This window comes from Adiantum capillus-veneris, chromosome 17 (assembly GCF_014529385.1).
Source record: "Adiantum capillus-veneris isolate H3 chromosome 17, ASM1452938v2, whole genome shotgun sequence".
Taxonomy (NCBI): Eukaryota; Viridiplantae; Streptophyta; class Polypodiopsida; order Polypodiales; family Pteridaceae; genus Adiantum; species Adiantum capillus-veneris.
Genome location: NC_140947.1, coordinates 87,031,834 through 87,047,853, shown reverse-complemented (window position 1 = coordinate 87,047,853; position 16,020 = coordinate 87,031,834). Strand labels below are relative to the sequence as shown.

The following is a 16,020-nucleotide window of genomic DNA, read 5'->3' as shown; positions in this document are numbered from 1 at the left end:
CGCCTAATCATGCCAGATTCGTACGAAACGTAAGGAACACCATCCCCTCACTAGGATACACCTGTCCCTAAGCTTCTACACTCAAAACCCTCACTCTAAACCCATCTGCGGAAAACGCGTAGGATGATAGAACAGAATTTTGAAAGTGCCCAAAACTGAAATTTATGAGTACATATGCGTCGCCACGATTCTATAGACTACTAGCACGCAGAAAACAGACATCGTTTGATACACTTACGGCCACAAATAGCTCGTAGATGCGTCGGCGTGTGCACTTCGTCTCGCGTGGAATGCTTGGCGTTGTCGCATAACTCTCCTGGAGTCTATAGCAGTGGTGCACTCGGATCTCCAATGTGTTGAGCGAGCCGGGTGTAGCGAGAGGATAAAGCTCACGCTCACTCTCTTTCTCTCTCACACATAGTAGACGGCAGCGCTAAAGTTTTGATTATGAAAAAGTCCTCTTTTACAAATGACCTAGGTACCTTATATACTAAGGCTACCTTAGGTTTAACCAAAAATGGGGTTGAAAGGGTCAAATGGCTTTGTATTTACAATCTGGAAGTGCCATTGCACCCCGGCCTCTGAAACTAGAATAACTACTCATTAAAAATGACGTTTATAGCCATAATCCGCAGCATTTCATAACTCGCAAAAGATAAGACTTTGGTACGAAACTTGAGTTATGTTGTGTTGTTGACCCAGCGGTCAACATTCCCCCCTTCCGCGTTCATGTCGTCCCCGACATGACCTGATTGTCGATGGCGATGTGGTCTTTGCTGTCGTTTTGACTTTATCTGTTGCACTGCTTGTATCTTTGTCGAACCACAACAAGAACTATGATCCATTAGAGTGGACATCTATTATCGTAACCACTTATCTTTTGAGATCCTCTGATTACTTTTATGTCTGCTCTTCTTCATTGGGGACTTCTTTGTTCATGTGCAATCATGTTGTTAGTGTTGTCTGCAGCTTTTGTCATTGTAGGCCATTCTTCGACTCGCCATTTAGGAGAAGTATGCTATGATCTGAAATTGGTGCTCCAATTCATTTGTCAATTGATTTGAGTAGCATTTCCTTATTGTTGATGTAGAAGGAATATGTACAATAGAATGGTGATCGGTGTCTTTAGATTAGGGTCTAAAACCTGGATGACCAAAGGGAACAAACCCAGTGGGAAAAAAATGCCTTTGGTAAACGCTCTTATTGGAGTTGAGCAGTTGAACGTGAAGTACATGTTCATGAAAGGTGAGTGCTTGGGTGAAACACGGAAAGAGTGCCTGATGCAAGTGCCAATTATAGGACACTCAATATGCATATGAGAAATTTGTCAACAAAAGCATGCAATGTGAAAGAAGGAGATGATGGGTGTTTCAAGGAATAAATGTAGCACGTGTGACATCAAAAGATGTCTCTATAGCTTCCACCTTTCCAAGAAGGGTTTTCGATGTAGAAGTTTCTCCACTCGTATCTCACTGTGCGTAGTACGTGAGTGTCTTTTGGACCTTCTCCTTCACTTCACCAGACTTAAGTACTTAGACTTCGACTCTTTTGCTCACCTATACCATCATGAGCAACACAACTTAAACATGCTCAACTCTTCCAGCTTGAGCAGTACCTAGAATAGCTAAGACGCTTAGACCACAGAGAATATTACTTGAAGCTTTGGGACTAATACCTCACTCATTTTGTGGCTTAGCTACTCGAGTCTGACTTGTATGACTTGTCGGTTGCATGTTGACAATGCTTTGTGACAAGTTCTTCGGCTGTTGTAGTGGCTGCTGAGACATACTTCGTGAAGTTTCATCGTTTTCCTGTACCTTCTTCTCTTTGTAGTGCTCAGGCCTCTCGTCAGTCTTTTCTTCATGTGGATTATGGAAATTTTTAATTTTTTCTTAATAATAAACAAAGAAAATCTTAAAACAACTCAAAAAAATAAAAATCATTCAAATAGAAATCTAAATGCTATGTACACTATACACATGTCCCTAGGGGCTCATATATGGATTTTGTCCCCATACTCCTCTATAACACTACTATGAGGGCATATACTCTAAATTTCGTCAAAAAATTATCACAATAAAACGCAAAAATTCAATGCATCTCACAAAACATTGCCCTCTAATAGTCATAATGTTAGGTCCGCATTCAGAATGCCTCCCCCCTTCCTATTTGGAGTCATCCTTTACGACAGGGTATCGCAAAGGGTATGTGTTGTGCTTGGGCAATTAAAAGTTGTGCCTATGCAGGCCTTGTAATGTAGCCCTATTATGCATACACAGTCAATGCCTGGAAAAGATTTATGTTGTGCAAGATGTGGGCATAAGCAATTTTCTTATTGGCATTTGTTGGCGAGGCTTCCTATTCTAAGCAATGTAATGGTCTTTGAAGCTCCTATATCGTTGCTTGATTGAAGCAACTTGCTCTCTTCTAACTGTACTGTAATCGTAGGAAGAATTGTAAGAATTCAAGAGGCGATGCGCTGACAGCAGTTTTGTTGTTCTTCTTTGGGACCCATTTCTTTGCGATTATTGGCTGTTTTGTTCCTGGCTCTCGTTTGGGAACCCATACTTGCCCGTGCTTTGTTTGTGTTTGAAGAGACTTCTTTGGGATCCACCTTTTTGTTGTGTGAGTCAACAGTGGTCTTTGCTTCAGCCCTTGTATGCTTGGTTGGTGACGGGATTCAGGCTTTGAAAATTGATAATGTGGTTGTTTGGGAATCCAAATGAATTCCTGAATTTTTTTGTTCTTGAATCAACTTCTTTGGAGCCCAAACCTGAGACGTTTTGAAAGCTTGCGACTTTGTGATATTCTTACCCGTTTGTGCACGCTTTCCTTGTTTTTGTTTTGGTGTTGGATCTTGTGATTTTTCATTAGAGATCTTTGTCTTCTTGATCCATATCTGTTTTTGGCCAATCTGGCTTTTTGGTATCTAGATTTGTCGAGCTTTTTGGCTTTGACTTGTTGTCCTGTTCTTTTGACCTGTCATGGTTGTTGCTGAAGGGGTTGGTGATAGTGATGGCCTGAGTTGATGATAGGGGATGTCGTAAGATTCATCACTATCGCTACTATCCTCAGCAAGGTTGACTTCTTGTACTTTCCCTTGATTTTTTGGCTGGTAGTGGAAAGTTACTATCTGTTTGCTCGTGGGTGGTAGTTTCTTGGAGGACTTTTCTAGCCCATTGATTAGAGCATTATTAGCTCGTTGCTTTGGTCGTATTCCTCCTAGCTGAGTCTTTGCATCCTTATTAGGAGCCATGTATGAGGATGCTTGTGGTGGCTGTGTCTTTATGGAGGACTTTGGAATCCACTTTTGATGCACTTTATTCGTGTAGCGATGACATTGATTCCTGGGTCTTCGATCTTCTTGAAGCTCGAAGTGTTCTACAGAGTCATAGAACTCGTCGTCTTCTTCATCTTTTGATTCTCCACATTTCTTTGTTTTCTCCTTATGTTGAGAGCTTGTTGATGTCTGGATCTCTTCGTTTTCCTGGATTACACTCACTGCAAAATAAGGAACGACATCATAGCCATTTTCATCACAAAACTTTGTTGTGGGAGAATCCTCCACGGCGCACACGTCCAGAGTAGCCAAGATGTGTTCCCATCCAAAAGGCTCTAACTCTTCTTCAGGAAATGGTTATGGGATATAGTCCTTATCCTCTATAACCCACTCTAGGATACATTCCTCACGTTTCAAGCTACCACATTGTGAAGTTCCACACATCCACAGTTATTTAGGCTTACCCAACCAAGTTGGAAGTTCTGATCCTGCTACTGTGGCGGAATCAAACTCCTCAACCGGCGTTCTCGTCACATCCCTATAGCTATGGTCCCTCAAGTTTATCTTTGTTATGGTTTCCATATGTCTCAGGTATATATGGTCATAACCCCAATCTTGGACCATTTTCAATTGTCGCATGAATGGTCTTCCCAGAATGATGTCATAGTTGTTCTTCTTGCCAAAGTCAACAACAGCAAAAGTGTGTTCATATTCAATGCCACAAGAAGTAACAAGTACTTTTTCTAGCAGTCCTAAGGGCTTTTCCTTGTGTCCATCTGCAAGCTGCAGGGTCATTCGTGTGGATATCAAGGCAGGTTTTTCCCATTTTTTCCAAACCTCTTTGGTTGCAATGGCCACACCAACTCCACTGTCAAGGATTGCCATGGTTTTTACACCATTGAATTCCACAAGAAGGGTGGTGTTTCCATCTTCTCCCTCGTAATACTCGCCTACCTTGTTTAATGGCACTGGCCTAGTATTTAGTTGAGGCATTTCAAGCTCTTGGATACCTTTCTCGATTTTAGTCATTGGGGTTTTAACACCAAATTTCTTTAGACATTTACCCACATTAGCCCACATGTTTGGTCTTATTCTGAGCAACTCGGCTAACATTATTGTACAGGTGACTGGGGTAGATAGAATATCTACTAGCCCCTTTGAATCGATGGCCTTGTTGGGAGACAGTCTCTGTGATGGGACTGCAACCACATCTGACTTGGTCTCATACTCTCCCATGTAGGACGGTAGTGTTCTTAGCGAATGGGGTTGACTATCCATAGATTGTACAGATCCTTTTTCGCCCCAATACGATCGCACGTCTAGATTCATTTGAGATCCAGTCTCAAATTCCTCTATTGGTGGTAGAAACACTCCTCGTTCATCACCAGTCTTGTCTAATCGTCTTCTTAGGCCTCTCTGACTTGTTTCCACAATTCGTCAAGACCATCTATCTCTTTACAATCCTCAGGTATAGCTTGGTGAAATCCCTCGGAAGAGTTATCTGTGGTATTCAGTACTATCCTTGGTTTTAATGCTGGGTCTTTGAGTTTTGGTTTGTGCTCATGACTATAATCTGGCTCTTTTAGTTCTTGGTTTGGTGGTATTACTTGCGTAGGCATGACACAGATCACATCCTCAGGTTTTGCAACTGGTGGTTCTAGTAAAGCTTGGGCTATTTGAATCATTTTCTTGCACATTTCAAACCTTTGCTTTTCTAGTTCCGCATAGGGATATGTCATCCACCTGTGTTCTTGGGTTTGGTTGTTTTTGAGCCTCACATCATAGGCTTTTAAGAGGGCATCTAATGTCTCATTAACTTTCTCTACCAGCACAGATCCTCCTGAACTAGCACTTCTCGGTTTCTCATCCGTGGATGGTTCTTCTAGAGGTTTAACCATCTGTGTAAGAGAAGGTGCCTCCTTTTCCTCATGTTCTTTTATCTTCTCCTGAGCTTCAGTAAGCTTCTCAGCTAGGGATTTTTGCTCTCGTTCCCTGCGTGCTTTCATCCTAGTCTTTCTAGCTTTCCAACTATTTCGTTTTCTCTTGGTTTTCTGACTAGGTGCGTTTGTCTTTGGTCCATCATCTGTCTTTGGACTCGTGTCACTTTCCGTGTTCTTTGTCTCTGGATTCTCATCAGCTTTCTTTTGAGCTTGTGCTCTCGTAACCACTTGAACTGGTACGACATTTTCATTTTCTAAGCTACTAGGGAGCTGAACAACCCCTAATACATTTGTCGTGATTTTCCTGATTTGGTTTGGTTTTTTCGGGAAATCGGGGATCAAGTGAGTGATGCCACACTCGAGACAATAGGAATTTACTTCAATGATCTCCGTATGAGGACATTGTTTGACCAAGTGGTTGTCACGATTTTTGTGACAATCTGTCTCTGGTTGAGGAAATTCTTTTAGCATTTCCTCTTGGCTATAAGCAAGCTTTGACCTAGATAAGCCACTATTTGCAATGAATCACAATGTCCTTTCGTCCATTTCATACCTTCTTTCTTTCGACTGAAACCCAGGAGGTGGAGGTTGTACCGGCCTCACCACTCCATGTGTTTCTCTCACATTTTGTTGCTCCGAAGGGTAGTACCTACTTTGGTTGCTATACCACATTGTAGCTGGTACTGGCATTGGTTTATTTGATGCTTCCATCATTGGCATGTATCTCATGTCTACCGGCATTCTAGCACCTGGCAGCAGAGGTTGTTGTCCTAAGACAAGTTGTGGCCTTAAAACTCCTACTGGTCCTGGCGCATTCCCTGTTGGGATCGGAGAGCACACACACAGAGAGCCAACACGAAGAAGGAGATAGACACAGTGTGTGGCGGGGCGGTACTCACACTACAATGTGTAGCTATGAGTATAGTTATTATGAATGAGTAAATGAATGGCTGTACATGGGCGGCTGAACAACGGGCAGCCGGGCACACGGGCCTTTAACCCAACAATCTCCCACTTAAAAGGCAGTGTGCCTTTAAAGTGGCCAAAGTACAGCAAAAGAAGTCAAGCCATACCTATCAGCGATCTACAGTGTGCAAACCGCTGTGAGGGTAACGACTTCGTGAGTAGATCAGCAGGGTTATCGTCAGTGTGTACCTTGACAAGCTCTATGCGCTTGTCCTCTAGCACCTCTCGTATGAAGTGATACCTCACCTCAATGTGCTTTGTCTTCGCATGGAAGACAGGATTCCGTGCCAACGCTATGGCACTCTGGCTATCACAATGTAGAATCGGAGCATCACCAGCGATACCAAGATCTCCCACTAGTCGTGAGAGCCATACGGCCTCCTTGGCAGCCTCAGTGGCAGCCATATATTCAGCCTCTGTAGTGCTCAAAGCAACGCATGGCTGTAAACGTGATGCCCACGAAACCGGTCCACCTGCAACTGTGAACACATAGCCGCTAGTAGACTTCCTCGAGTCCACTGACCCTGCATAGTCTGAATCTGTATATCCGCAAACATACATATCCTTCTCACCATAACATAGGGACAACTCTGAAGTCCCTCTCAAGTATCTGAGAATACCTCTCACTGCATCCCAATGACGCTTGCCCGGGTTAGACATGTACCTGCTAACCACACCAACTGCATGAGCAAGATCTGGACGCGTAGCCACCATGGCATACATCAAGGAACCAACAGCTGACGCATAGGGAATCTGAGACATCTCTGTAGTCTCCAAATCTGTCTGAGGGCAGTCATCATGGCTGAGTTTTACATATGGAGGCAACGGGGTACTAATGGCCTTCCCCCCTTCCATATGAAAACGCTCAAGCACCCTGTCAATGTACTCTTTCTGACTAAGAAAGAGCATCTTGCGAGAACGATCACGAGTGATCCGCATACCCAAAATATGACTGGCATCCCCAAGATCCTTCATGGAAAAGGTCTCATGTAGCCTATGTTTCAAGGCATCCACATTAGAAATACACTTCCATGCGATCAACATGTCATCCACATACAAAACCAAAACAATAAGACTACCATCTGCAGCCTTGCGAGTATAGAGGCATGGGTCCTCATAACTGCGTACATAGCCCAATGAACTCATGAATGCATCAAACTTACGATACCATTCACGAGATGATTGCTTCAGCCCATACAAGGTCTTAAGAAGCCGGCATACCATCTTCTTTGAGCCATGAATAACAAACCCACTTGGTTGCTCCATGTACAAATCCTCGTGCAAGTCCGGATGTAAGAAAGCTGTCTTTACATCCATTTGTTTCAACTCCATGTCTTCTGTAGCTACCAAAGCAAACAACATACGCAAAGTAGACATCTTCACCACTGGGGAGAAGATCTCGTCAAAATCAATGCCCTTCTGTTGCTTGAATCCTTTAGCCACAAGCCTTGCTTTGTACCTAGTCTTTGCATCAATTGAACACAATTTTATCTTGTAAACCCACTTGCATGGTAGTGCCTTCTTACCCTTTGGCAAAGGAGTAAGCTCCCACGTTTTATTTTGGATCAACGAATCCATCTCTGACTGCATAGCCAGCTCCCACTTGAGCTTGTCAACACTAGACATGGCCTCATCATAACATGATGGCTCCCCGCAATCAGTCAACAATACATAATCCATAGAAGGCACAAAACGCTGAGGCTATCTTGCACGCCGCTCTGAACGCCTCAAAGACTGTGCAGGAGGTGCATCTGGCTGTCCCACATCTACATGATCTCCCAACAAGGGCTGATCTCCCACTTGAGGGTCAATGGGCTGCCCACGAGCAGCCATGGGACCATCATACCGATGACCATCCTCCTCAAATATCACACGCCGAACCTCAACCGTTCGCGGTGATGCTCTATACATAGAGTCCTCATGAAAAACAACATCATGGCTGCGCACAATCTTCCTGTCAATAGGATCCCACAATCGATAACCCATCTCACCAGAGCTACCATAACCCAAGAAGATACATCTCTTGCTCTTTGGATCCAATTTGCTGCGTTTTGCCTTAGGTACATGTACATAATCTTCACAGCCAAAAACACGAAGGTGACCATACGAAGGTGACCATACGAAGGTGGCAAACCTGTCCATACCTCTTCAGGCACTTTGAAGCCCAAAGGAACACTAGGTGAACGATTTATCAAATGCACAAAAGTGGCAACAGCTTCAGCCCAAAATCCATTTGACAAACCAGCCATAGAAAGCATACTACGGACTTTTTCCTGTATAGTCCTGTTCATGCGCTCTGCCACACCATTTTGAGGAGGTGTATAGGGAGCACTAAGCTCGCGCCGTATACCCTTCTCAACACATAATGTTGTGAAAGCATGAGACATAAATTCACCCCCATTTTCCGTACGTAAGCACTTCAACTTACAACCTGATTGGTTCTCAACAAGAGCCAACCATTGCTTAAATATATCAAACACCATATCCTTCTTACGAATGGGGTATGCCCATACCTTCCTGCTAGCATCATCAATGAACGTAACAAAATACATAGCACCTCCAAGAGAAGCATTGGGCATCGGCCCACATACATCACTATGCACCAAAGCTAGCTTTTCCAAAGATCTGTGTGGAACACTTTTCTTATGAGAAGACCGAGCATGTCGACCATAAAGGCAATGCTCACAAAACTCAAAACCACCAAAATCTGAAACGGGAATGTAATCCGCATGTGCCAACAACTTCAAACCTTTTAGTGACATATGCCCCAAACGCTGATGCCATAAAGAAGCAGGAGGTTGCTCAGTGATCCCCACAATGTGATCAGCCACACTAGCTACACAAAGGGAATACAACGTATTCCTCTTAGCACCTTTAACCAAAACAAGGCTGCCCTTAGTGATCTTCCAACCTCCATCACCAAAAGATACATTGAAACCAAGTGAATCCAACTGACCCACGCTAATCAAGCTTTTTGCAAGAGCCGGCACATGACGCACACACTGCAAGACAAACGTAGTAGAGTTTGGCATAGCCAAATGAATATCCCCAATGCCATGAATCTGCATAGAACGCCCATCGGCAATCCTGACAGTACCTGTGCTCGAAGCATCATAGTCATGAAACCACGACCTATGAGGCGTAACGTGAAAAGAAGCACCACTGTCAATGACCCAATCCATAGGCATACTACGCTCATGAGTGAGAAGAAAAGCGTCATCAAAATAGGATGCAAGCAACACATCACCAAGCTCTTCACTAGTAGCACTAGTCGGAGCACATACATGGTCATCTTGAGAGCTACACTCTCCCTGTGTTGCATTTAACTCCTCAATCTTGACATTGGACTTAGGCTTGTCCTTAGCATCATGGTCTTTCTTCTTACCATCTCCATTTTCCCTTTTCCACTTGTAGCAATCCTTTTTGAAATGGCCTTTTCTACCACAATGAAAACATTCCACATCCTTTTTACTTGTGCCTGCACGGGAATTGCTTCTAGATTTACCCCTGTTGGACTTATACTTGTCCATAGTCCTGCCTCTGACAACCATTGCACTAGAAGACTTACTACCTGCATTATTCTTTCGATTAATCTCTTCTGTGAGAAGACTAGACTCCACATTAGTACTTGTCAACTCATCCGCAGGAACCGAGTTACTTATGGCTGTCCTAAATGTGTCCCATGACTCAGGCAACGTGACAAGTAAAAACATAGCTTTTACATTGTCCTCAAACGTAATTTTCTGCGTAGCAAGTTGGCTGAAAATTGTATTGAACTCATTCAAATGCACATTCATGGAAGCACCTTCCTCCATTCGCAAATCAATAAGCTTTTTAATCCAATACACCATAGAAGCAGCCGAATGCTTATCATACATATCGCAAATCCGCTGCCATAGCTCATAAGCTCCACCCTGTGCATCTTTCACATTGTAATAAACAGACTTTGAAAGGGAAAGCCTAATGGTAGACCTGCACATCTCATCCAACTCCTCCTAATCATCCCTCTCCATGTTCTCTGGCTTAACTCCCTGCAACTTTAGAGGTCGAATCTGTTTCTTCTGCACCAAGACATCCCAAATCTGATCTTTCCAATATGAGAAATTAGCACCATCCAATTTCTCAATATTGAAAACTGTGTCCTCTTTAGTGCCCATTACAACAAGAATGCAACAATGAGAAACCTGTAACCAACCAACAAACTGCCACAACAAAGTAGTGTTGCAAATCTGACAACACCTGCTGCTCAATCAAAGAGCAAACGCATAGAGTATAAATCAGCCCATAATATGGTCAAAAAAACGTACGTAGAAATCCACAAACAAATGCATAAACCCGTGACACCTGTAACTCAACCGGCCTAGGCAAACTGTGCCACAAAATGCATCAACAATGAGCTGTCATAGAGGCATAAACATACTCCATGTCTGAATAACCACAATAGAGACATAAGCTGACCAAGATTACACAAATCCGTGAGCATAAATGGATCCAAGTGAGCATATAACCAATGCACAAGCTCAACGAAGTCCAATCTCTACTGTCAACCAAGTACCTGTCCGTACTCAAACCGCAACACTGCAAGCAAGAGCAAACCCGCTCTATGTATAAGTGAACCAAATCTCCACAATATCATGCATAAAGAGTGTCTGTCAAACTGCCATATCCACATCCATCAACATACATAGATGATGTAAACCTGTAGCTCAAGAACACGCATAAACAGACTGCCCAGAAGAGTAGAAGCTCCCACTCAAACCACAACCATATGCATGGCTGTCCCACAGTCAAAATACATGTTTTGTAACCACAGAAGAAACCTGTATCCAAAGCTCCCTGTAACCTGTAACCTGTACCCGTACTTGTACCTGTACCTGCACCTGTACCTGTACCTGTAGTCGAAGAAGACAATGCCGCCAAACTCCCACTCTATCTGTGTGTATGAGGCCACTCCAAGAAGAGGCTACACACTCTCAAATGAGCTGTGGGCTCACGTAAGTGGAAGACACTACAACAATGGCACCTGTAATGGCTATGGAAGCTCTGGCAGCAGAAAACTACCAAAGAGAGCTGAAAAATGCAGCTCCTAGTCTGTAGCTCGGATGGGATTTCTAATGGCACGAATGGCTCCGAAAGGGGGGTTAAACCCTAGGACACCTGGTGAAAATTCTCGCGGAGTGTTGAACCTTCCAATGCCAAGCTCAGAAAAACCTTCTGCTCTTTAGAAATGCGCGCGTGCGCGAAACCGAAAAACGGCAATGAAACAGCAGCAAGTTTCAACACACTCAACAATGATGATGAAGCTCTCAATGCTCTCACTACCAAGCTCTGATACCACTTGTTGGGATCGGAGAGCACACACACAGAGAGCCAACACGAAGAAGGAGATAGACACAGTGTGTGGCGGGGCGGTACTCACACTACAATGTGTAGTTATGAGTATAGTTATTATGAATGAGTAAATGAATGGCTGTACATGGGCGGCTGAACAACGGGCAGCCGGGCACACGGGCCTTTAACCCAACATTCCCCGTAATGTATCTAGGTGGAGTAGGTGCTTCTGGAATAGGTTGTACATACCTCTCCCTAGCGTTTTCCATGCTATAATAGCACTCTTCCCCCTGTATGGTTCGTCCATTTTCTCTCAATTTCACACCACTTCGGCTCTCTCGAATCAGACCTTACAAGAGGAATCAACCTCTTGACCAAGTCGTCGATAAGCTTTTCTTGATCAATAGGTGCCATTGGCTTGGGGAGATTTCTAATCACCGAGCAAAAAAAATCGAGCGAAGACAAATTCGAGCAAATTGATACAATAGTAACAACGGTGAAAGAAAAAAATTATGTCATGCACATTACCTTCACTACACAAATCTAACACTCAATCGACAAAATTGAGATTTTAGAACCAATATGAAAATTAAATACGCGAGGCACAAGCAATCTCTTCATATTTGAAACATATACAATTCAATTCCATGTGGCGCACCTCCTCTCAAAAATGCTAAAAGAAAAAAATAATGTCAACAATGGTGAAAGAAAAAAATTAGGTCATGCACATTACTTTCACTACACAAATCTAACACTCAATCGACAAAAAATGAGATTTTAGAACCAATATAAAAATTGAATACCGGAGGCACAAGCAATCTCTTTATACTTGAAACATATAAAATTCAATTCCATGTCGCATACCTCCTCTCAAAAATAAGTTGTAAAAAATTTGGCAAGCTCCATTTTACTAATTACCAAAAGATCAAGTCAAACCTTCTTGTTTCACCTAAGTTCGTTGGCAGCTTGTGCAACATTGGCTTCTAAGCTGCCTCTTAATTCTCCGAGCCCTCCTAATTGCAAATTTAAGGATAAAGTAAAGCTTGAAGAGGTGCCTTTTGCAGGACCTCCAAATTGCTGCTTTATCTGATCATTTTGCTTTTGGAGCCACTTTCCTTGAGACAATTTCTTGCCTAACGTCTATTCATGTGAGATCAGTAGACAAAAACGATACGACTAGAGCCGACCAAAGCCAAATGCAAGTTCTTCTACAGAGGAAAGGACCAAGTCTCAGTTGCATTTGCCTGTTGGATGCAGAGATAAAGTCATGAAGCAACAATTCCTTAAAACTTCTATATTGTGAGTGCTCTCACTGTTAAAAACACCCAAGGCCATGGCACAACTAGAGAATAATCTACTCCTAGGATATCCATGCAAGATTGAAAGAATCTTTTAGTCCTAGCTCAAAGAATGGTGATTTACAACTTCCAAAGCCTACCATATCTTTTGCAACAATAGGTAAACAAGAGCAACCATCACAGGAACATAGGTACAAAAGAACTGTTTCTTCTACATGCTGACGTCTATGGCTACAATTTAATGTCCCTCCAATCTCAGTACTGTCGTCTGTGACTTAGGATAAATATGAATATCATTAGCGCTATGGGGTATACCATGTTGGAATGAATCGAGAGTGTTGGTTCGAATCTTGACTTATGTTGAACAGATTTCGTGCTCATTCGTAGCCTGCCCTAGTTTGGATCTCGAGTTGTGTTAAACAGAGTTCGTGCTCATTTGTAGCTTATGTTCAAACATGTTTGGTGGAACGAACTGCTGACTGGTTAATCTACTAAAGTAGGTTGTCCTCGCGGCTACATGGCAGGCTCTCAAGGATCCCATATCCTTGAGAGTCTGATATTTAGCAAGAGCCAAATTGTGTGGTCGTGATCCTATGGACATGAAGCAGCAAATGGGCAAAACGCAGCAATTGTAGGTGCGAGTGAGAAAAGCGACAACAAAAAATAAATCATACACAAAAGCTTGGAATCCAACTCATTTTGACAAATCCTATTTTTTTCAAGGGAAGATTATCAAAGTACCCCTCTAATTATTTGTGGAAATCCTCAAAATACCCCTCATATTTTAGAAATTCTCAAAATACCCTTGTATCTATTTTGGTTGGATTCTTCAAGATTTTCTAATCTTTATTCCTTTGCAACAATTGAGATCCGTTTTTGAGTGCTTAGCATGGAGTTTGTCACAAATTACCTCACAAAAAGGGCAATTATGTTCAAACAATAATGAAGCAATTCGTCTCCAGAGCCTACATAACCAACTCAAAATTCTAGTTTTAGCATGTTGTATTGATAGACAATCAGTGTTCTTATGAAAAGCTTCAAAAAAAATTTATCTTTGGAGAAATTTAATCTCATAACCGGGCGTATTTTGGGAATTTAGGACAAAAGATCGGGGGTACTTTGGGAACTTTTGAAATTTGAGGGCAACTTAAAGGAGTATTTTGGTAATTTTCCCTTTCACTGGTTTGCTACTGCAACCATTCCGCGCCGGCGCGGAATGGTTGCAGCAGCAGACCAAGGATATACTGGAGCGTGCGGTCCCCTTCAGCTGGCGGCCGAGATCACCTCCTCCAGTCAGTGCGGTTGTAGTCACAGAAGAAAAAATTACTTTGAAGCCAGAAAAGCGTGTGCGGGGAGAGCCCTTGCATGTGCTCCTTCCCCCCTTCTCAGGATGCTTCGCCTCCCTCCCCACTACACCATCTGCTCGCCTTCAGCCAGAGAGAGAGAGAGAGAGAGAGAGAGAGAGAGAGAGAGAGAGAGAGAGAGAGAGAGAGAGAGAGAGAGAGAGAGAGAGAGAGAGAGAGAGAGAGAGAGAGAGAGAGAGAGAGAGAGAGAATGGCTTCTTCTTAGGTCCTAGCAGACTCCCACTTTGAGTGTGGCGATGGCCTACAGACTTGATGGACGACTATACATGATTACCTCTTCAAGGTGGTTCTAACAGGTGACTCCGGTGTAGGCAAGTCCAACCTGCTATTGCACTTCTCTCACAATGAGTTTGCCCTAGAGTTCAGGTCCACCATCGATGTCAAGTTTGCTACCCGCACCATCAATGTCGATGGCAAGACCATCAAAGCATAGATTTGGAATACTGCCAACCAAGAAAGATACCGAGCAATCACTAATGCATATTACCGGGGTGCAGTGGGTGCTTTGCTCGTGTATGACATAGCTAGACATATGACTTTCGAGAACTCAGGGAGCACAGAGACTCAATTGTTGTGATAATGATTGTGGGAAACAAATCCGATCTGCGACACTTGAGGGCAGTTTCAACAGAGGATAGCCAGTCTTTTGTAGAGATGAGTGTTTATTCTTTATGGAGACCTCTGCCTTGGAAGCAACAAATGTTGAAAATGCATTCACACAAATCCTTATGCAGATTTATAGGGTGGTTAGCGAAAAGGCACTTGACATTGGCGAAGACCTTGCTGCTGTACCAAGACAAGGGCAAACGATTAGTTCTACAAGTAATGAGTCGACGACACCTAAGAAAGTTGGGTGTTGTTCAGCATAATGGTGAAGGCCACCATAAAGTTGTCATGAATGTGGACTTTGTAAGCTGCCATGTGTCGTTTTTCTACCAGGAAGCAAGCTTTTTTATTTGGAATCATTGGAGGAAATTTATGGCAACATTCGAGTGGAAATAGAGCTGCTTGAGAGGTAACAAGCTAGGTGCCGTATGTCTGTAGATGATCCTCTTGCTTTTGAGATGCAGCAGGAAGAAGATGGATATTCTAGAGTGTGTATTCACCTGCAATCTTCTCTGACTTCATTTGTCATGAGGTGGGGAGATGCTTTCTGGGCTGGTTTTGAAGAGTCTTTATGATAGAATAGGAAGTTTTGCTTCAAAACTAGCCTTTGGAGCTGGCCATGCTTGGAAGTAATTTCAGCATGTTCTAGATACTGTTTTTGTTGGCTGGAAAATTTAGTATGCTGCTGATATAGAGTTTTTTATAGCAAGCAACTTCTTTGTGCTAGATGGCTTGTAGACTTTTGTATTTTGGTCCTGGTAGATTACTTAAGGTTTGGTTAGAGAGAGAGAGAGAGAGGGAGAGAGAGAGAGAGAGAGAGATATGGTTCTGTGGTTTTTAACAGCAAGCCTTCATTTTGGTGAGAGATGTTGGCACTTTCAGCTTCACCCTAGACATAGAGCTCAAAGGTGCGATCCAGATCGCATGCTCTTGAGATTGCTTAAAATACACTGAACCCTGGTTTTTTTCTAACACTGCTTAGGCCCTTGGTTGGGGTTGCTCACTTTTTACTCTGAGACACCATTTTACACTTTGATAAATGGCTATCTATAGGAGAGTGAATTCTAGAGGCCTACGCTAATGGTACAAACCACTATAGAACATTACATTGTATGCACTCCGGAGTCATGTTTGATAGGTTGAAAAAGTGCACTTCGAAGAATCCCGAAGACTATGGATGGAAATGTATTCGAAGTGGATAATAGAGGTGGAAAGTGCTAGAACAGCATATGCTA

At 43.0% G+C, this 16,020-nt stretch overlaps 1 pseudogene; it reads left to right on the top strand.

Moving 5' to 3' along the window:
- Window positions 1-14,415: 14,415 nt before the first annotated feature.
- LOC147437645 (ras-related protein RABA1f pseudogene) lies at window positions 14,416-15,048 on the top strand (annotated as a pseudogene).
- Window positions 15,049-16,020: the final 972 nt, after the last annotated feature.